The 23,757-nt window shown below is 44.7% G+C and overlaps 1 long non-coding RNA gene across 1 annotated transcript in view; it reads right to left on the reverse strand.

Moving 5' to 3' along the window:
• LOC134979902 (uncharacterized) overlaps positions 1–23,309 on the reverse strand; it is a 40,693-nt gene extending 17,384 nt beyond the window's left edge. The window contains exon 1 of the long non-coding RNA XR_010190302.1: positions 22,148–23,309. This is a non-coding gene — a long non-coding RNA (uncharacterized LOC134979902). The remainder of the gene's footprint in view (positions 1–22,147) is intronic.
• Between the last annotated feature and the right edge of the window lie 448 nt (positions 23,310–23,757).

Raw genomic sequence — 23,757 nt, forward strand, 5'->3', positions numbered from 1 at the left:
CTGCCTTCTGATGGTTTCCTGTGGAGCCATGCCCCTTTTTAAACAAAAGGCGCACCCGGTGTCACACACGTAAGTGACGCCTCTAGCTAAAAATACCCCTTTTCCTGTATTTTTTTCAAAGGGTGCATAGCTATACCCCATGATAAGTACTTGGGACCAACCAGGATCTCTACTGCCCTATATAGCTACTTTTGTGGTTATCCTTTTGAACAATAGAGTAGGACTTGCAGTATAGTGGGGTCCCTTGTCGGGGGCTGCAGGCTTAAATGCATTGATCAACACATGAACTAAAAGTCCACTGTTTATCTCTACTGCCCTATATAGCTACTTTTGTGGTTATCCTGTTGAACAATAGAGCAGGACCTGCAGTATAGTGGGGTCCCTTGTCGGGGGCTGCAGGCTTAAATACATTGATCAACACATGAACTAAAAATCCACTGTTTATTATCATTAGTTAATATAGTGAGTGCAAAGTCCCTGTTTTTATATATATATATATATATATATATATATATATATATACACAGATAGATAGATAGATAGATAGATAGATAGATAGATAGATAGATAGATAGATAGATAGATATACTTACCATCCTATCCCTTTAAACCGGGACACTCATGGATTACACAGGTTCTGCGGCTCATTAAAACCAGGTGGAATGCAGACTTGAAGTCAGCCAGCCACAGAACCTGTGTAATTCATGAGTGTCCTGGTTTAAAGGGATTTTTTTTTTTTTAAATTAATCACACCTTAGTTTGAAATGTACAACCGCAGCTAGATTTCTGACGTGTGTTTATTTTTCTATTGTATTGGAAAGCCTTTGGAATGTGGCTAAACTGTATTTTCATTCAAGAAACGTTACCAGACGACATCTGATTAAAGAAAAATAAAAACATGTTGTACTTTGCATGATGCTTATCTTCAGACTGCTGTGCTTCCTGCAAAGCTGTTCTCACAATTGCATATTCGCGAGTAATCTAGATGCACTAGTGCAGTGGTTCCTAAACTCTGTCCTCCAGGAGCACTAACAGTCCAGGTTTTAAGGATATCCATGCGTAAGCACAGGTGACCTAATTTAGTTTTATCCTGTTAAAAACACAGTATAAAACCCTCTCTGTTATTTTTACGTTGCTTCAGCATTTTCGGTTTCATGAGTTCATAGGCTGAGCACTAAAATGTCTCTGCATTGCGAAATTCTGCCTGGAAAATAGAAAAAGTGAAGAGGCCTTTATCAAAGTTTTAAAAATTAGATCTCATGGTTTACTTCTCGTCACGAGCAACATTTAGTAAATTCCCTAATAAACATAGGAAATTGTGTGCCCGCTATATTGTCTGCCAGGCCTTAGCAATCCAACAAGATAAACAGATTCCCCAAAATAAAGCACTTTTAAAGAATAGGAATTTGTTAGCCTGCTCTGTAGCAGGGGCTTGTAGCTGTGGTTCCTTTACCTCCTTTGTTACCCTCAACCCTGAAATTTAACCCCATGAACTACAATCAAATCACCAACGCAGCACCTACTAAATGATCCACTGCTGATACATAAACATATGCTATTGTTCTTGGAAATAATATGATACAGACTGTAGCGGTTGAAGCCAGAAAAATCAACCATAGAACATACTGTTCCTCTGTGTAGTCCTTGGAGAATATCCTGAAAATAACCACGAAGGATGATTTTAGGGGGGAACAAAAAAAATTATATATATTATTTTCTTTGTTTTACCTGGTCAGACCTAGGGAGTCAGAGCCATTATTACTGACATCTAGTACTTAGGCTCTTTATAGGCTTTCCATACTGGCCCTTTAAACCGGGACACACATGAAATATACCGGTTATGTGGCTGATGAAAACCAGGTGACATGCAGACTTGAAGTCAGCCAGCCACAGAACCTGTGTAATCCATGAGTGTCTTGGTTTAAAGGGATCAGTGGCGGATCCAGGGGGGGGGGGGGGGGGCGGGCCCGTGCACCCCCTGTCATTTGTGGCCTCCCCCCCCCCCGGCGCCACACAGGGAGATGACGGGCTCCCGCTGAGATTGTGTTACCAGCGGGCGCCCGTCTATTCTCACCGAAAGCCGGAGGCAGGAGCTCAGTACTGAGCTCCTGCCTCCGGCGCTGTCACTGTGCGGCGTGCGCTATGGGAGAGACGTCAGTCATGACGTCTCTCTCATAGTGCTGAGGAGCGGACGCCAAGAGGAGGACTGCAGCGGTCTGGAAGCGGGAACGGGGCTCGGTAAGTATGATGGTTTTTTTCTTCCTTAGTGCAGCGGGGGCATTTACTGGGGGCAAACTATGGGGGGACATTACTACTGGGGGGGCATCAACAAGGGGCATTACTACTGGGGGGGCATTACTACTGGGGGCATCTACTGGGGGCATTACTACTGGGGGGTCATCTATTAGGGGCATTACTACTGGGGGCAGCTACTGGGGGACATTTTTACTGGGGGCCATCTACTGGGGCATTATTACTGGGGGACGTCTACTGGGGGCATTACTACTGGGGGGTCATCTATTGGGGACAAACTCCTAGGGGGCATTACTACTGGGGGCAAACTACTGGGGGACATTATTACTGGGGGCCAACTACAAAGGGGCTAACTACTGGGAGCAAACTACAGGGGCATTACTACTTGGGGGCTAAACTACAGGGGCCAAACTACTGGGGGATAACTACAGGGGCCAAACTACTGGGGGATAACTACAGGAGCCAAACTACTGGGGGCATTACTACTGGGGGCTAAACTACAAGGGGGGCATAACTACAGGGGCTAAACTACAATGGGGCAAACTACAGGGGGGCATTACTACTGGTGGCTAAACTACAAGCAGGCAAACTACTGGGGGCATTACCACTGGGAGGCTAAACTAAAGGGGGCGGGGGTAAACTACTGGGGTCATAACTGCAGGGGCATTACCACTGGGGGCATAACTACTAGGGCGCTAAATGACTGGGGGCATTACTACAGGCAACATTACTACTGGGGGCAATACGGGCATTGCATAAGGGGCACCACTACTATGGGGTCTATATAAGGGGCGGGCACTACCAGTACAGTGGACATTGCATAATGAGCGCTACAACTGTGGGCATTGTATAAGAAGCGCCACCTCACATGCACCGAAGCCGCACGCAAATGTACTTGCCCCTTCCATGGTGCCCCCCCCTATCATTTTCTTCTGGATCCGCCCCTGAAAGGGATAGTATGGTAAGCCTACCTCTTTATATTCCCAGGACGTTGTTGCTAGGTGCTGCGGAAGCTAAATGATGGCCATTAACATATGGGGGGTAATTCAGACCTGATCGTAGTAGCAGCATTGTTAGCAGTTGGGCAAAACCATGTGCACTGCAGGTGGGGCAGATATAACATTTTCAGAGAGAGTTAGATTTGGGTGGGTTATATTGTTTCTGTGCAGAGTAAATACTGGCTGCTTTATTTTTACACTACAATTTAGATTTCACTTTGAACACACCCCACCCAAATCTAACTCTCTCTGCACCCCCCCACCCCCCCTCTTGCAGTGCACATGGTTTTGCCCAACTGCTAACAAATTTGCTGCTGCGTTCAGGTCTGAATTGCCCCCCTGGAACAGAAAAAAAGCAGCTGCCCCATAGAATTATCTGTTTCCCAGTGAACACATTTTACTTTTAGAAAACTCTCAGCTTAGTAAGTTTTCATGAGCTGTACATGGGATAATGAATGTGAATTTGTTGAACAATGAGGCCACCTAGTGTTCACAATGGAACTTGCCAAAAGAAAAGAAAATGAAATTATTTAGAGATTTATGCTATTGTACATCGGCAACGGCTTGGCCCTTTTTCATATTCGCAAGTTAAAAAAAATGCAAGCAACGGGGCAAAACCATGTTGCACTGTAGGTTGGGCAAATGTAACGTGCAGAGATTTAGATTTGGGTGTGGTGTGTTCAAACTGAATCTAAATTGCAGAGCAAAAATAAACCTGTCTAACATTTGTGGGTACTGCACATGCAATAGCAGCCAGTATTTACCCTGCACAGAAACAATATAAATGTATTTGCATCCATTGCATTGCAAAATGGTTTGTTCCAGACACAAAGTTACTTGCTTTTTTGCTAATGCTGCAGGAGGGTTCTTGTGTAAACTGAAGCCTCCTGTCGGCTTCTCTGATCTGCTAAAGTGTCTGGTGATGCACCATTGGATCATCTGCGTGAATATTGGCCATCTGAGTGACCCTACAGTTACTCAGGATGGCTATTGTCATCACGCTGCCAGGGCCAGTGAAGCTGCATCCAAAGGAGCAGACATTAGCCTCAGCATGCCCTGAAAACAGAACCCGCCTGTTTTCCGCAACACTGGTCATCACCACCCGTTCCCTGCCCCCAAAACGTTCGCAGTATGATAATCGTGCTGCGGCTTAGGGGTCACTGTAACTATACTCGCAGACACAGATCTGCATATGTGCAGTACAGGTCTTGCGCACACACAGATCTAAAAACATAGAGTTTCAGTAAATCTCTGAGTCTGTGTGAAGTTAGGGTCTGATTCATGTTTGTATGCAATGCCGGTCTTCACGCAACTGAGTGACTATCGGCAGACTGCGTGTGCACCGTGATCACACCGCGCATGTGTAATGGTGCCTCTGTGATGCCGCTCGCAGCAAGAATTTAATCGCAGAGTGATCGACAGGAAGGGACCATTTGGGGGAGGTAACGGAGAGTGGTGCCAAAAGCGCAGGAGCGTCATGGCCGTTTTCGAGGTGTGTAGCCGAGCACACAGTGGAGCGACAGGCATTTGTTCCAACATCGTAACGAATGCCCTTGAACCCAGATTGAGTGTACACACTGGAACGACTATAATGAAGGACGGAACGATCAAGTTCTTTCCTTCATTAGCACTAACAAAGTCACTAGCGAAATCACTAGGTTTAATGTGCAGCACATCAAACCTAGTGTTCATTGACAGCGACCGCGGGAGCACGCAATTCCCCGTACACACTGAGCGACGTAGGTGATATGTTGTTACAAAACAGCAAATCGGCCCGACATCACTCCGGTGTGTACCCAGCTTTAATCTGCCTTCAGCTGTGATCATGTAGAGAAACATGGCTCCTGCATTGCTAGTGCTGTGTCCAGTCTGCCTAGCCATAGGGTAACCATAGCAGTTGATGTTCCGTGTTGTTGTGTATAGGCTGTGTATGCTGTGTAATTGCAAATAAGTCTGCGATATCTCCGGCAGGTGTATATCTTCTTTTCTGGGCGGCAACTTCACTTGCGATGATTAGCAATTTCGCAGCCTAAAAATGGCGGCTGCATAGGCAGTTACGTGCATATATTGGACCCTTAGAGCAGTGGTACTTACATGTCATTTGTCAAGAATGTTTTGCGGTTCTCCAGCCAAATGCACAGTTGTGTCTCCCTTTTATATTTCCCCCTTAAGGTCTCTGATACTCTCTCTCTCTCTCTCTGTTGTACTGCACCATGGGTGTCATTCCGACCCGTTCGCACGCAGCGGTTCTTCGCTGCAGTGCGAATGGGTCAGGACTGCGGCTGCGCAGGGCAGAAAGTGATCGCAGCAGCGATTGCTTGAAGACTGACAGGCGGGAGGTGTTCCAGGGCATCGACTGACCGTTTTCAAGGCGTGGTGAGGCGAAGGCAGGCGGATCCAGGCGTTTGGAGGGCGGTTGTCTGACGTCAATCCCGGGACCTTCGTCGCTGGATCTGTCACACAGGGTAAGTAGGTCTGACCCTGGTCTTGTTTTGCAGGAAACTTTTTTAGCATAGCAGGGCTGCACAAGCGATCGCAGCCCTGCTATGCTAAAATACACTCCCCCATAGGTGGCGTTTAGTTGATCGCACGAGCAGCAAAAAGTTGCTACGTGCGATCAACTCGGAATGAGGGCCCATATCCCACAAGTGACTTCTGGGCACAGGTAGCATAAGAGAGCAGTGGCCACGTCACAGTGTGCTGGAACTATTGCTATTGAATCTAGTTTCATATAAGAAGTCTATACTGCTTTTCATAGCACTTACTGTGACCCATATAAACAGTGGTGTAGTACGCCACGGCTAACGTTTAACTTGTTTTTTACATTATGTGTAAGTTTCAACAGCTTATATTTTATGTGTAAGGGAGCAAATGGGAAATATATGACATTTTAGGTATATTATTCCACTTTTGAGTATCTCTTAGAGATGTGGTATATCTAGTCGACCATCAAAACAGTGACACTGATGAATTGACAACATTAGAATGTCGACAAAACATCCCTGGCAGTCTAGTGGTGACTTACCTGGCTTGGGGGCTCCAGGAGTCTCTTTCGGGTCTGTCAATAATGTTCTGACGGCTTCAGACAGATCCTGGGTCTCTTCCGATGCTGTGACCAGCCCCTCTCCGTAACCTCCCCTCCTGCATCCCTCCAGCTGCCTAACACTAATCCACTGCTGTCGATCTGTGCAGTATGTCGGCATTTAAAAAATGTCAACATCACTGTCACATTCTACATCTCAACATTCTGACTACATCCCTCATATAGAGATAGTCTCACTACAGCACAGTGGTTCCCAAGCTATCTTGAATCACAGCGTCCTAGAGTATCATCATTTATTTCATGGCACCCCTGGGATAAACGTTCTTATGTAATGGTGTACAGATGTACTTCTGATTGTTCATATTTTATGACAGGCAAAACCAGTGCTTCTCGCTGCCAATCACTTTTACCATAAATAATTTGATTTGGTCCTGGACCGCCAACCTGAGGGACCCCTGCAAGAGCCTTGCTGCACCCCAGGCTGCCTAGGCACACAGTTTGGGAACCCCTGCTCTAGCAGGGTATGTGGAAAACAAATTGTTTCATTCTCTTAATTGTGGCTAATGGGGGTAATTCCAAGTTGATCGCAGCAGGAAATTTTTTAGCAGTTGGGCAAAACCATGTGCACTGCAGGGGGGGCAGATATAACATGTGCAGAGAGAGTTAGATTTGGGTGGGTTATTTTATTTCTGTGCAGGGTAAATACTGGCTGCTTTATTTTTACACTGCAAATTAGATTGCAGATTGAACACACCACACCCAAATCTATCTCTCTCTGCACATGTTATATCTGCCCCCCCCCCCCCCCCCTGCAGTGCACATGGTTTTGCCCAATTGCTAACAGAATTCCTGCTGCGATCAACTTGGAATTACCCCCAATATTGCTTAAAAGCATAGAATCTGCTAATAACGAACCCACCAAACTCACCCCAGGACACATTAGGATGTATTTATGATCAGAGATTATGCAATATGGAAACATTATAAGTATCCTAGCCAGTAGCGGATCTTGCTACGGGCATGCAGGATTTTTGCCTGGGGCGCCGTCTTCCGGAAGGCACTTTTTTTGTAAGCGGCACAAACTAGGGGGCACAACTCTACTGGGAGCAATACTACTGGGGGCACAACAACTCTACTGGGGGCAATACTACTGGGGGCATAACTGACCATGCCCCTTCATGAAGCCACGCCCCTATTTTTTCGCCCGGTGCGCCACAAGGGCTAGATCCGGCCCGTATCCTAGCCAATCCTGTTGTGCTTGCAAGGAGAGCATTGCTGCCTGGCAGGTATTCTCTTGACAAGCAATAGGTTATGTATTACACCAGTTTCAGAACGCTAATGTCAGATTGGATTAGGACTCCTCCCTATTGTTTCCACCTGGAATACTTGCTATATGCAACACCTCTGGTGAGGTTACCCAGAGGTATAAACAACTACGCTAGCGCCGCCCGGTGCCTACGAGACGCGGCCAGCCGGCCCCTGCTACAGCATACTGGTCACTACATTGGAACTGACCCAACAAGCCTTTACGAGGTGATACAGCCCCGGCTCGGCTTCCCCTCGCTGCAGGACCAGTTTGTCGGTGAGAGCACTACGAGGGGATCACCTCAGCCAGCGCAGTCTGGCGCCAGCTACCTACACGTTTGGCCTATTTCTAACCAAGGGTCAGCGGTCCTTATACTGCCAAATAATCCAGCAGCCACATGAGGTGAGCTCAGCTTGATTTCGGTTTTCATCTCACAACCAGACCAGGTAAAAGCACGGTGGGACGCCACACGTACCTGCTCTAGAAAACAAGCACTTTACAGTTCTCTTATATAATTGCACGAACTGCTATCCGTTATACAAAAGGTATATTTGTCACGGACCTGAATACCTGAGGGACTTTTTAAAAGTTATTAACATATATCTATGTGGATTCCAGAGACTGGTTATTTATATAGCTACTTATCATACTCATTGCGCAACAGTGTATCTTAATGGAGTGTTTATTTAGCTGAGACAGTTTTGAGATACCGCATATGGGCCCTCATTCCGAGTTGATCGCTCGCAAGGCGAATTTAGCAGAGTTACACACGCTAAGCCGCCGCCTACTGGGAGTGAATCTTGGCTTCTTAAAATTGCGAACGACGTACGCGCAATATTGCGATTACAAACGAGTTAGCAGTTTCTGAGTAGCTCCAGACTTACTCTGCCTGTGCGATCATTTCAGTGCTTGTCGTTCCTGGTTGACGTCACAAACACACCCAGCGTTCGCCCAGGCACTCCCACCGTTTCACCGGCCACTCCTGCGTTTTTTCCGGAAACGGTAGCGTTTTCAGCCACACGCCCCTGAAACGCCGTGTTTCCACCCAGTAACACCCATTTCCTGTCAATCACATTACGATCGCCGGAGCGAAGAAAAAGCCGTGAGTAAAAATACTTTCTTCATAGTAAAGTTACTTGGCGCAGTCGCAGTGCGAACATTGCGCATGCGTACTAAGCGGATTTTCACTGCGATGCGATGAAAAATACCGAGCGAACAACTCGGAATGAGGGCCATGATAGTGTTTGTGTTCGCACTTGGACACATTTTTATGTTACATTTCTTTCTTTTCAATATAAATTGTACACTGTGCACAGTCAATTTTAAACATTATTTTTATTTTGTTATTTATATATTAAAACCTTTATGTGCAGCATTGATTGGCTTATCTGCATACTGACACTCAGTGGCTTGCATTTGCATTTGTAATCAATTGTTCAATTAGGGTCTATTCTATCTTCTGTTAATCCTGGGCGCAGCTGTATTTTTTTCCTTTCTATACCAATATACAAACATACAGAAGTTTGTCTACAGCAGCAAACGGGAGAAACAGAGATGTGAATAATTTAGATGTGTATACACATATATACATCTAGAAAAATATATTGATATCTTTTATAAAATTAGCGCCTAGGTTTTTTTCTTGCTAATGTCAGGTTGCACCCTGGAATTGATAACGGGTCTTTCCCGGGTGTGACTCGGCATTGGACCCTGAGAACTGGCTTCCCAACCTGCCATATTGCCGGGTCAGGTTACCATTGTGGGCAGGGACTGCGGCATTATTGGAGGCGGGTGCGGAGGCGGTGCTAGGAGATTATATAATCTCGGCGTCACCTCTCCCTATGCTGTGAACGGGTACACGGTGGCATCAACCTGGAAACCCGTTCACACTGTACCTGACCCGGTAATAACCTGAGAATAACCCTTCTTCAGGCAACCCGGGAATTCGTGACTGACCCTTTCACACCGCACAGCAATCCGCGTGGACCTGGCAATATACCGGGTCGATACCGGGTTATTTGTCCGGTGTGAAAGGGGGTATAACTGTATGGTTCAGTAGAATGCCAGAAGAAACACTTCATAGCATACAAGCTTTTCTGTTTATCTGGTTTACTACATCTATGGCCAAATTCACTGATGTAGAATGTTTCAGAAGCAAAAGGAAGACAGGAACAGGCTCGGACTGGCCCACAGGGGTACAGGGGAAACCACCAGTGGGCCCCTCTGCCGGGGGCCCACCTCCTGCTCTAAGGATCAGGTTCCAGACTGTGCACTTCAGTTATACATTATACATGTTACCTTATACTGGACTATGATGCATATTCTACAGTGCATTGCTGTTATTAATCTGGTACATTATCATGCATGCAGCAGCTGAATTACTGTATATATTTATGAAGGGGCCCAGACGTTGCACTCTCTAATGGTTAGTCAAACCAATGAGGTGGCAGGCCACACCCCCTCTACAGACTGGCCACTCCCCTAACATGGGCCCCTACCACTGCATTTCCCCGGTGGGCCCTACATACCCCAGTCCGACACTGGACAGGAATGTCTACTGTAAAATTCTCATCAGATAGAGGAAACATTCCTTATTTAGAACTGGGGGTTAGATTATATTATGCACAAAAAAGGTCCAGTGTGTACAGAAAAAGGGCATTGCCGAAATATAGCCTAAATACAGTGTAGTCCGCAGCATTATATATGTCCAAAATTTATATAGAACACACTGAGGCTCATTCAGAGGCATGTAACTATAAGCTAAACTACATGAACAATTATCAGCAATTGCAGAAAATGAACAGTAGACTTTATTCTTCTGTGAATAATCTGTATAACAAATTACATTGCTTATTTTATTTATTATTCTCTATACCATTTAATGCTGCGGCTAGCCAGATGGTCACTTTTACATACAGTATAATGCCTAAATACATGAGAGCTAACCTCTAAGGACCTGGGGGATTAGGAATATAAATTCAGGAGTGCTTCCTACTTATCATTAACTACGTCAGTGCCTCTTCGGACATATTTTCCCTTAAGATTTAAAATAATGTTAACTGTTATGAAACATTTAAATGCTTAACTTATAGGAACAGGTAGATGTAATTTATCACTCTCTCGCTTGTGTCCTACTGAAATATTACTGAGGGTAATAAAGTGTTTGCCGGGAGTATAAGCATCTATTGGGTAATAAACATCCAGCTCTCAAATTTGAACAAAGCTGAGAAATGATGCTGCATTACAATATTACTTTTATTACTGTATCATAAAAGACCAGTCTAGTATGTTAGTAAATTAGATAGATAGATAGATAGATAGATAGATAGATAGATAGATAGATAGATAGATAGATAGATAGATACAGATATATATACTTATCTCTTGGGCCACTAAGTGCAGTTACACGCTAAGGTGAAATTCAAAGCACCTTTTTCTATTAATTCCACTAAACAAATCAACTACAGCTAATTAAGTGGGAGGGTGCTTGTAATGCCCCTTATATTTTGCATTTGCCAAGCGGCTTCTCTAACATCCTTCCGGCAGGCGGCCTGCAGCTCTAAGCAGCCCTCCATGCATTATTCATTCCTCTCTGTGGGACACCAATTCCCTCTCCTTCTGCATTTCCAAATGTCAGCCCCTTGCAGACATGAATTGCCCGAAGCATCTCATTCCAAATGCAGCTTGCTTTGGATCCATTTCTAGCCTGCATGCTGGATTAATCCTGGGAGGCTTTCCTTTTATCTGCTTGTCATACCAAGTGTAGAGATGCCATTAAAAACTGTGCCTCCTTAATGTGCTGCCTTTGAAAGGTTCAATCATCCTGACATCACAAATCTGCATCATTTTTGTGTTGTGAAGAACATATTCCCCGATGCATGTTCTTTTATTCTAACTGCACAGCAACCACTGCATCCTTCCTGCTGGTCTTTTAATTAGCTATTAGTAGCAATAAAACAAAATACTTATTTGTAGGCATTGTGAAGGCTAAGCAGATGTTTTACCATGAAAGGTATTGGATCTATAGAAATGTTTGTGTGGACATAGAGCAGGGCCGTTTGTGCAATGTTTCTGTGATCTAGAACCAAGAATATGCAAGTACCGATGACACCAAGTCGTATATATTTCAGCCATATCTTCACTTGTCTGGATGCAGTTTTGTATGAGCCTTTAAAAGCACCCCCCCCCCTCCTGTCTGCTGTTTGTTGTGACCCCTCCCCTTTTTTAGCACCTAATTATCTCCAGGAATGATTGAGCAGCTACCACTGATTGTCTGCATGTGTGAGAAGGCATTGAATGGAAGGCATGCTGGTCCTTGTAGTGCCAATGGGAGATCTTTTGGGTGGCTCTCAGGTAAGCTAGCCCTCAGTCTGGATGTAATTTTGTATGAGCCTTTCTCATGAGGCCTTACTGTAGACAAATCACATGGCCCTATGTGGGCACTGCTATCATGTAGTGTTAGGACTGCTGACATCTGAAAAGCCTTGACACGGCTCAGCAGCTAACCATGTCTTTGTAAATGCATGTAACCAATTCTCTGAAATTCTATTACCAGATAGGTTCAAGTATTGTTACAGGTATTAGTCAGTGTGCTGGGTAGGGATACCAGGGAGGCAAAAGCACCCCTCCTGTCTGCTGTTTGTTGTGACCCTCCCCTTTTTTAGCACCTAATTATCTCCAGGAATGATTGAGCAGCTACCACTGATTGTCTGCATGTGTGAGAAGGCATTGAATGGAAGGCATGCTGGTCCTTGTAGTGCCAATGGGAGATCTTTTGGGTGGCTCTCAGGTAAGCTAGCCCTCAGTCTGGATGTAATTTTATATGAGCCTTTCTCATGAGGCCTTACTGTAGACAAATCACATGGTCCTATGTGGGCACTGCTATTATGTAGTTTTAGGACTGCTGATATCGGAGAAGTCTTGATGCGGCTCAGCATCTAAACGTGTCTTTGGAAACACATGTAACCAATTTCTCTGAAATTCCATTACCAGATAGTTTCAAATATTGTAACAGGTATTAGTCAGTGTGCTGGGGGATATCAGGGGAAAAAAGCACCCCCCTCTCTGTCTGTATATCTCCACTTGCACCTGGTAGGTGTAACTTGGCAGTAACAGGGAGTTTTCACGTAGGCAATGTACTGAGAGTGCCGAGAAAATTGCTGGCTACACAGACTTGGTCCGTTCACAGATGTATATTTTGCACCAAGCACAGGACTGGTTAACGTATGCACTGACAACAACTGGCATTACAGCAATCATACAAATTGGGTCAGCCCACTCACAAACATCTCTGCTGATTGGCAAATATATACATTCATTTCTGTGCACTTACTGTAGGAGCAATTACAGCCCACTTACCTCCAACTCTCCATCAGCCCCTTAAAGTCTGCACTCTTTTATATAAACTATAAAGTTGCTCATGCAAGAAAACATAGGCTAAGCGATATGAGTCATTTATGTATTAGGGAATGAAATGGAAAACCGGCATTTGGGATCCGGGCAGTCATAAAACCGACACCAGAAACCTGCGCCCCACACACACACACACACACACACACACACACACACACACACACACACACACACACACACACTTTCTGCAGCCTAACCCTCCACTTGCAGCCTAAACCTAACATCCACCCCCCTCCCCGCAGCCAAAACCTAGGAGTATTTACGTTCAGCATGTCGGCAGTCGGGATTCCAGCGTCAGCATTCCAAGTGATGTTGGAGTTCTAGCGCCGGAATTCTGTCCATGTGTCAGGATTCTGGTGCTGGCATCCCGTCCGCAAGCATCCTGACCGAATCCTGGGAGAGATATCCTTTGCACTGTCAGCACTACAGCTGAAATTAACTTTTTCGCGAATTTAAATTATCTACAAATATTACTGAAATATTTTACAATCAATAGAATTCTGAGCAAAATTGTACCATCAACTTCCTAAAATATCTTACTATCTTAACATTTAACTAAATATTTGTGATTAATCAAAAAATTTACTTTTGCCAAGATATTTCCTTATGGGTTCGGTATAGACATTCACCATATAGAGAACTACAATTTAGTGAGAGCATGCGCTAATCTTTATCTCCATGAAGTTTGACATGTGCACAAAGTACAGTATAGGACTAATCATATAATAAAAAATAGGATTTTAATTACCTACCAGTAAATCCTTTTCTCGTAGTTCATAGGGGATACTGGGAATCCATTTAGTACCATGGTGTATAGAAGGGTCCACTAGGAGCCTTGGGCACTTTAAGAATTTGATAGTGTGCGCTGGCTCCTCCCTCTATGCTCCTCCTACCAGACTCAGTCTAGGAAATTGTGCCCGAGGAGACAGACATACTTTGAGAGGATAGATAAGGAAAGTGGTGAGATTAGAAAGCAGCACAGACAGAGCAAGAGGAACTTGAAACCAGGAACAGCACCATCAGAACCAAACAGAATGCTTAACTAAGTAAGAGTGCAGGAAGAATGAAGCACCAGGCGGGCACCCAGTATCCGCTACGGACTACGAGAAAAGGATTTAGCGGTAGGTAATTAAAATCCTATTTTCTCTTACGTCCTTGGGGATACTGGGAATCCATTTAGTACCATGGGGGAAGTACCAAACTTCCCAAACCGGGTGGGAGAGTGCTGAGGTTCCTGCAGAACTGATTGACCAAACTGAAGGTCCTCAGAGGCCAAAGTATCGAACTTGTAAAACTTTGCAAACGTGTTCGAACCTGACCAAGTAGCTGCTCGGCAGAGCTGTAAAGTCGAGACACCCCGGGCAGCCACCCAAGTAGAACCCACCGACCTAGTAGAGTGGGCCTGTACAGATTTGGAACCGGCAATCCTGCCGTGGAATAAGAATGCTGGATAGTGAGCCTGATCCAGCGTTCAATGGTCTGCTTCGAAGCAGAACACCCAATTTTATTGGGATCATAGAGAACGAACAGCGAGTCCGATTTCCTGTGATGAGCAGTTCTCTTCACATAGACCTTCAAAGCCCTTACGACATCCAAATACTTTGAAGTAGCAGAGGCATCCGTAACAGCCGGAACAACAATAGGTTGGTTGATGTGAAACGCAGACACCACCTTAGGAAGAAATTGCTGACGAGGCCTGAGTTCAGCTCTGTTCTCATGGAAAATTAAGTAGGAACTCTTGTGAGATAACGCCCCTAGCTCCGTCACGCGTCTTGCTGAAGCCAAGGCCAACACTGTGACAGTCTTCCACGTAAGGTACTTTACATCAACCTCCTGTAACGGTTCAAACCAGTCCAATTGGAGGAACTGCAGCAAATTGAGATCCCACGGTGCCGTGGGAGGCACAAAGGGAGGCTGGATGTGCAGAACACCTTTCAAGAACGTCTGGACCTCAGGGAGAGAAGCCAAGTGTTTCTGAAAGTAAATAGACAAGGCCGAAATCTGGACTTTAATTTAACCTAGGCTTAGGCCCACATCCACTCCTGACTGCAGAAAAAGCAGGAGATGTCCCAGATGAAATTCCACCGCAGAATATTGTTTACTCTCACACCAAGAGACATACTTCTTCCATATACGGTGGTACTGTTTAGATGTTACTCCTTTCTGGCTTGAATCATAGTCGCGATGACCCTGTCAGGAATCCCTCTCTTGACTAGAGTTAGCCATTGAACTTCCATGCTGTTAAACGTAGCCACAGTAAGTCTTGATAGACGAAAGGGCCCTGTTGCAGAAGATCCTTGCAAAGAGGTAGAGGCCACGGATCTTCGATCAGTGTCTTGAGAAGATCCGCGTACATGGCCCTTCGAGGCCAGTCCGGAGCAATGAGGATTGCTTGAACCTTTTCCCTATTTATTCTCTTTAGAATTCTTGGGATCAGAAAAAGTGGAGTGGAGGAAACACGTACACCAGCTGGTAGACCCACGGGGTTGTCAGAGTGTCTACCGCCACTGCTTGTTGGTCTCTCTACCTGGAACAATACCGCTCGAGCTTCATGTGTGAGTCGAGAAGCCATTATGTCGATCTGTGGATATCCCCACCGATGTATCAAGCACCGGAATACCTCCGGGTGGAGGCCCCACTCCCCCAGGTGTAGGGCGTGTCTGCTGAGGAAGTCTGCTTCCCAGTTGTCTACTACCGGAATGAAGACCGCCGACAATGCCACGGCGTGTTTTTCCGCCCAGAGGAAAATTCTTGACACCTCTGACAGTGCTGCTTTGCTTTTCGTTCCGCCCTGTCGGTTTATGTATGTTACCGCCGTTACATTGTCCGACTGGACTTGAATGGCCTGATTCCGAATAAGAGATGAGGCCTGCAGAAGGGCGCTGTAGATTGCCCTGAGTTCCAAGATATTTATTGGAAGGACGACTTCCCGACTTGACCATCTTCCCTGAAACTGCACCCCCTGGGTGACTGCTCCCCAACCTCTGAGGCTTACGTCTGTGGTTAGCAGAATCCAATTCTGAATCCCGAACCTCCAACTCTCGACAAGGTGAGAAGTCTGTAGCCACCACAGAAGGGAGTTTCTGGCTCTTGGCGACAGACAGATCCTCTGGTGCACGTGAAGATGCGATACGGACCATTTGTCCAATAGATCCAGCTGGAAGGGCCGCCCATGAAAACTTCTGTACTGAAGCGCCCCGTAAGAGGCCACCATTTTCCCCAGAAGGCAAATGCACAGATGCACCGAGATCAGTGGTGCAAGTATGCGGGTACGGAGTACCCTTAAGAATTTGGCAGCAGCTACACAGTACCACCTGCCACACACTTTGCCATTACCACAATTATAATGTGCCACAAGGCAACAAGACCATGGTGCTTGACAGCATGACGGCTCCTTCCACTTTGTCAGGGTTACTGGGAGTGCGACAATGGCTGTATTTTCCTGTTATAATGGAGGCATTACTATATATTTCTATTATACTGGAGGTATCACTATATATTTCTATTATACTGGAGGCATTACTATATATTTTTAGCCTTGCCTCCAGAATCCCCCCAAAACAACCCATCACAACAAATGACCATGACCATTTTTCGACACTCAGTACCAGCCCGAACCATTGACTGGATTACCATAGCCTTCTCCAAGGGAAGAAACACTCCCTGAGACTCTCTGTTCAGTATCATTCCAAAGAAAGGAAGCCTCTGCGTCGGTTCCAGGTGAGATTTTGGTAAGTTCAGAATCCACCCGTGATCCAGGAGTAGTCTGGTTGAGAAGCCAATGCTCTCCAACAACTGCTCCCTGGACGGTGCCTTTATCAGAAGATTGTACAGGTACGGAATTATGTTCACTCCCTGTTTGTGGAGTAGAAACCTCATCTGTGCCATCACTTTGGTGAACACACTCGGTGCCGTGGAGAGACCAAATGGCAGGGCCTGGAACGGTTAGTGACAGTCCTGCAGTGCAAACCGTAGATAAGCCTGATGAGGCGGCCAGATCAGAATGTGAAGGTAAGCATCCTTGATATCCAGAGACATTAGGAATTCTCCCTCCTCCAGACCTGAGATCACCACTCTCAGAGACTCCATCTTGAATTTGAACACTCGTAAGTACGGGTTCAACGACTTGAGGTTCAGAATCGGTCTTACCGAACCGTCCGGTTTCAGTACTACAAACAAGTTGGAATAATACCCCTTGTTTTGCAGATGAGGTGGAACTGGAACAATAACCTGAGTCTGTACCAGTTTTTGAATGACATCCTGTAAGGCTATACTTGCCTCTTGCAAAACTGGTAAGATTGATTTGAAGAATCTGTGAGATGGGAGCTCCTGAAACTCCAGTCTGTAGTCCTAGGAAATAAGATCTATGACCCAGGGATCCTGGCATGAACCTGTCCAGATATGACTGAAAAATTTTAGTCGGGCTCCCACCCGCCAGTATTCCAGACACCACGGTTCACTGTCATGCTGAAGGCTTTGTGGAAGCAGAGCTTGAGTTCTGTTCCTGAGAATCGGCAGTTGCTGGTTTGCGTGGTTTACCTCTAGTGCCTCTGGTGGCTGTAGAAGAACCTCTGGTTTTGCCCTTAAACTTGGCAGTCCGAAAGGACAGTAGATTAGGTCCTGAGTAGGCCTTCCTGGCTGGGGGAGCTGCAGAAGAAAGATATGTGGACTTACCTGCAGTAGGTTTGGAGATCCATTTGTCTAGTTCATCTCCAAATAAGGCCTCTCCTGTGAAGGGTAGGCCTTCCACGCCTTTCCTGGAGTCCACATCAGCAGTCCACTGGCGTAGCCATAAGCCTCTGCGTGCTGACACTGCCATAGCAGTGGTGCATGCATTAAGCAAGCCTATTTCTTTTATGGGTTCGCAGTAAAATAATCTCCCCCTGAGGCAAGGTATCTAACCCCTCAATTAGGTTACCCGACCGTTTGGCGATGGCCTTAGTAATCCACCCATATACTATAGTGGTTCTCTGGGCCACCCCAGCAGCTGTATACAAGAATTTGAGCGTAGTCTCAATACTACGATCAGCCGTGTCTTTTAGGGAGGCTACACCCAGGACAGGCAATACAATTTTCGTGACAGCCTGGATACTGATGTATCCACTATCGGTGGATTTTCCCATTTTTTCCTATCCTCAGAGGAAAAGGAAAAGATGATAGCAACCTTTTAAGGATCTGAAATTTCCTATTAGGATTAACCCATGGTTCTTCAAACAAGTATTTAGTTCCTTAGACACAGGAAAAGTTGCTGAGGAATTCTTCTTTATATTAAAATAAGATTCCTCAGTCTCCTCTGTCACCTTATCAGGGATATGCAGAACTTCTCTGATAGCCTCTATGAGAGCCTCTATTCCCTGTGACAGAGTAGCCACCCCCACCACTGAGACCACCCCACTCTTCTCCATGTCTGACCCTTCATCATCAGAGTCAGACTGCAGGACATGGGCTAAAGTACGTTTTTGCGGACAAATGGCAGTGAATGCTGGTTTGGGTACTGAGTCCGCTAGCCTGTGAAAGTACACTACACTGAGTACACAGTAGTGAACCCCCTGGAGAAGAGCAACACTGTGCCTTACATGAAACACACTCTTTGCCTGCCAAACTGTGACAGTGACAGTACACACACACTGGAAAAGGTGAAATGCACAATTAACCCACAAAGAGCCCTTCCAGGGAGACACAGAGATAGTATGGAGCCAGCACACGGTGCCCTTACTGCTAATGCCAAGCTTAGCCGGGTCGCAGACTAAGTCTAAGTACCTAGATTAGGGATTCCGTACACTAATAATCGCTCACCCCCTGCTATGACCCCCTGGTACCGCTGAGGTAATCTGGAGTCGCTCCGGAGGAGCTGCGCGTCCCTGTCAGTCAGCGTCTGTGTCCACTGCAGAGGCAAAATGGCGCTGGTGAGCTGCTGGATCCGCTCATAGTGAAGCCCCACTCCTTCAATGGCGCGTGATCTTCCCGCTCTTTTTTATTCTGGCTGAGGTAATTTTGTGCGTAAAATGGAGTCAGCCCCCTTTTAAGTCTGTTATTTCAGTCTGGGTATTGTGTACACATATAGTGTACTGAGACTCAGTTCGCCCCCTCAGAAGCTGTAGGTCTGCATTGTGTACGGAGCAACCCCATGTAGAAGCCGTGCGTCTCTGAACCTCCATGCTGCCATAATGGCCGGAGACCCGCTAATCGGGACGCCGGCTTAGTACTCACCAGTCTTCTTTCTTCTGGCTCTGTTAGGAGTGGTGGCGTGATGTGGGAATATACGCTCGCTGTGGTGGGGCTTGCGAATAGTTCCCTCAGGAACTAGTGTACTGTCAGCGGGGAATGAGACCATTAACACTTCAAGAGGTTGGGCCGTTTTCCCCCCTAAGTCCCACGAAGCAGACAGGCTGGTGCCAACCAGTCCTGCCTGAAAATAACAAACAGATAAAATAAATGCAGAAAAACTCTTCAGGAGCTTCCAGCGACGTGATCGGCTCCTCAAGGCACATTTTCTAAACTGAGTCTGGTAGGAGGGACATAGAGGGAGGAGCCAGCACACACTACCAATTTCTTAAAGTGTCCATGGCTCCTAGTGGACCTGTCTATACCCCATGGTACTAGGTACTAAATGAATCCCCAATATCCCCAAGGACAAAAAAAATAAAAAGATCTAACTTTTCTCTTTTGTACAGACTTAATGTTTTTATGTCTGTTATTCAATAAATGTATTATTGAATAACAGACATAAAAACATTAATACCCCTTTCACATCGCAATGCCGGGTTCCACCAGGGAATTGGAAACGGGTCCTTCCCGGGTGTGATCCGGCTTTGGACTCTTTCACACTGCCCTCCCGGGTCGGGTTGATATTGGGGGGTGGGGGCGGAGCCAGCATCGGGGGCAGGGGCGGAGTTGATAGCACAGGTGGGGCGGGTGCGGAGGCAGCGCTGGGAGATGACATCATCTCCGTGCTGCCTCTCCCTAAGCAGGGAATGTGTCCTGGGTCGCGTCGACCTGACAGCTTGTTCACACTGCACCTGACTCGATGTTTAATCCGGGAATAACACTGCTTTATTCCCGGGTTGAATTACCGGGTCAGGCGACCCGGAAATTCGACCATGGCCCCTTTCACACTGCACAGCAACCCATGTCGACCCAGTAATATACCAGGTCGATACAGGGTTATTTTTGCGGCGTGAAAGGGGTATAAGTCTGTGCATAATAAATAAAAAGATCTCTCTTTTTCATTATATGATTAGTCTTATGCTGTACTTTCCGCGCATGTCAGACTTCATGGTGATAAAGATTAGCGCATGCTCTCACTAAATTGTAGTTCTCTTAACCGTCAGATTGATGTGTAAAATAATAGATGTTCACAAGCATATATAGTTTATTTCTGATTCTTTTGTTACTGAATGTTTTTTTCAACACATGATTAGTATGTTTGTATCAACAAGCGCCTAGCTGTTTTTGTTTTCTTTTAGGCACCATATAGAGCAGGCCTGGCCAAGCTGTGGCTCTCCAGCTGTTGTGAAACTACAAGTTCCAGCAAGTTTTACCAACTGATGGAAGGTAGTGCCACAATAACACTATAGTTTTTTCATTGGTATGCTGCACTGGGCTTTCTGGCTTATGCTGATTTTTTGGGGTGCCACAACCTGCACCTAGATATAGCACTAGGGACCCCAAATATACAGAGGCGCCTTGATGCAGCTTTGGGGCTTATTCATACATTTGCGCAAATATATGTAACTGAGATCTCTGAATTCCAATATGGTGTGGGATTTAAATCTGGTTACTGTTATCATTCAGGGTGCTGGGGGAAACCAAATGCCTTTTTTTCTTGCTTAGAAATACCCCTCCCTTTCAAGCACCTGAATGATATCACTAAGCTTTAAACCATCAACATACTAACACACATGCCGTCAAGAAGCTAAGCTTGGAAGTGTAAGATGAGAAGAAAAAAATAAACTGGCAGTAGTATGGATATAAAAAGTGGTTTGGTTAGAGATATGGACCAGTGAAGACCCTGGAGAACCAGATATCGAGTTACATATGATCCCGTAGATTCACAGAACCATCATATTCTTATGAAGAATCTACTGGAACTAGCATAGATATAAAAGCCCTGGCAAGAGATATGGGAGACAATGGATGACCAAATATTGAGGAAATCTCAGCTCAGGGTAGAATAACATCTAGAGTAATCTTTGCCATAGAGGCCAACACCTGCCTACAGGGAAATATCAGATATAGGAAGAAGTAACCCCTTATTAAATAACTTTTAACTGAGGATAGCCCAACCTCAGTCAAGTAAATGGAAAAATTCCCCCCAAAAAACTGAATGCATCAAAGGAGATAAAGGAAAGGAAAAAATAAAAAAAGGATGGATATCAAAGTTTAAAAAAAAAACATGCAACTTAACAGACATGCACTGCAGGAAGATGAGGAATACTCAATGTCATGTCTTTTTTATATATTTTCAAGGCGTTTGGATGTTTTATGGTTATAATTCTCCATGAATATACAGTAAATCATGCTACCATTTGGTATCTGTTCCAGTATTCTATTTCTAAACTTATTGTGCATTGCTATCCAGGGAGTTCAAAAAGTCCCTCCACAGTGACCATGTGTTAAGCAAGCCTCCCGGAAGAGAATGTGTGCTAAGTAATACAACAACTTAAATTGTTTTTTTAAACACTTTATTTACGTTAAATAAAACAATTTGTGATGTGACTCTCTAGATTAAGTGTTGTCCCTCTTTGGACTCCCACAGGAGCAGAGGAAATCTGAAGTCAGGGACAGCACTTACTACAGAGGTACTGTCCGAACTGCCTGTGCAAATGACAGTGTTCTAATATGACATAATATATAAAATAATGCTGAATCCGTAGAAAATAGTAAAAGAAAATCCATGAATAGATATCTGAGCAATGGGTTGAAAAAAGTATTCAGTACAATGTAACACAAGGAAGGATCTAGATAGGTAGATAGATAGATATCTCCAACTATAATCTCTATCTATCTATCTGTATGGACGTAATATCAAAGTCTACTTTTTAGGTAGACACCCCACCCCCAAAACAAAACAAAAAAAATAAATACATAAATCACCATTATACCCAAAACAATATCACAAAATTTAGTTCTCACATACAGGACAAGCCAAGTCCACCGCCATTTTGTAAAGGAAACTTCTACTTGATAATTCCCCTCCATGTCAAATTAAGAGCTTGTGCCATTTTTATTTTTTTATGAAAACCTATGAGAAAGAGTTATAATTTAACTTGTCATTCCATGTTGAAAACTCAAAAGATACACAGCCACGGATTTCTTTTTTACAGTGTCATGTATGGTACATTTTTAATAATTTTCATGGAATGTCCCCATGTGCACTCCTACTATCTGCGCTATTCAATTAGAAAACGCTTAAAGCAGTACCTGCACAGAAGTGAGAAGGGCATGAAAAAGTGGGGAAGGCAGTGAACCCCAGAAAAGTGGTATATAGAAGGCTATTATCGTCCATAAGCAAAGGATTTGAAGTTCTTAAAAATTGTCAAATTACTGATTTTTATCTTTTTGTATTAACAATGAAAAAATTATAGTAAAACATTTTTATTTTTTTTACCAAATTAAAACCTCTAGCTTATTTTAGGGCATGGAAAAAATGTAATGTGATTTTTGTCATGTTTTCAGCAACTTTAAAAATACTGGGAAAATACACTTGTAACTCCCATCTGTCAATTAAAAAACTAATTTCTCCTCTATAAAATACTCCAAAGTACATGTTCCACAAAATTAAAAATCATTTGTTAGACTTTTACAGGAAATCACGTCATCGCCTAAATTATGGTATTTGAATGTCTCCAAGTGCATGCCGTTAAGTGGTTACGGTAAGTAACCACTTAACCTAATATTTTTTCCCAAAAATATCCCCAAAATTTGCATTTCTTTTTATTATCAAATTATGTAAATAGTGGATATTTAAAACTGATTCAGTATAATCTTCTTAACAAAAATGTAGATATAAGGTTCTGTAGTTATTAACGTAATAAAATCAAATTGGGGGGCACATTTGGAAAAAATGCTTTACACAGTTAAAACAAAAAATCTTTACTCTGTGTTAATTATATAAAATTATGTCTGTTAATTATTGACTCCGGTTTTTTTTTTTCCTTACTGTATAAAAATGGCTTCTTACTGGACTTCCCGGTCCAGCAGCAAGGGGTGGCCGATACCTAGAGACAGAGGGGTAGATTTATTAAGCCTGGTGTAGTGATAAAGCAGAAGGTGATAAAGTACCAGCCAATCAGATCCTAACTACCATGTTATAGGCTGGGTTTGAAAAATGACAGTTAGGAGCTGATTGTCATTTTTCAAACCCAGCCTATAACATGGTAGTTAGGATCTGATTGGCTGGTACTTTATCACCTTCTGCTTTATCACTTCACCAGGCTTAATAAATCTACCCCAGAGAGAGAGAGTGACAAGGGGAAGGCGTGGCTGCAGGGAGCTCAGACTGTGGGTGATCCTGTCAAGGTCACCGATCTCAGTCTGACTCCGTGTGGATGGGAGAGGACAATGTGGGCAGCCCTATGAGGGTCGGTCTGCCTGAAGACTCTTCCTGCGATTTTGTCAGCAGCCACCGGTGGACGTATCTGGTAATGTCGTATCAGATGCAACCGTCTCAGGGAAAGTCCAATTTCGCATGGTCACATTTTATGCAACCACGGGCGGCAAGGAGTTAAAGATTTTCCTACTTA

This window comes from Pseudophryne corroboree, chromosome 12, assembly GCF_028390025.1.
Source record: "Pseudophryne corroboree isolate aPseCor3 chromosome 12, aPseCor3.hap2, whole genome shotgun sequence".
NCBI classification, from domain to species: domain Eukaryota; kingdom Metazoa; phylum Chordata; class Amphibia; order Anura; family Myobatrachidae; genus Pseudophryne; species Pseudophryne corroboree.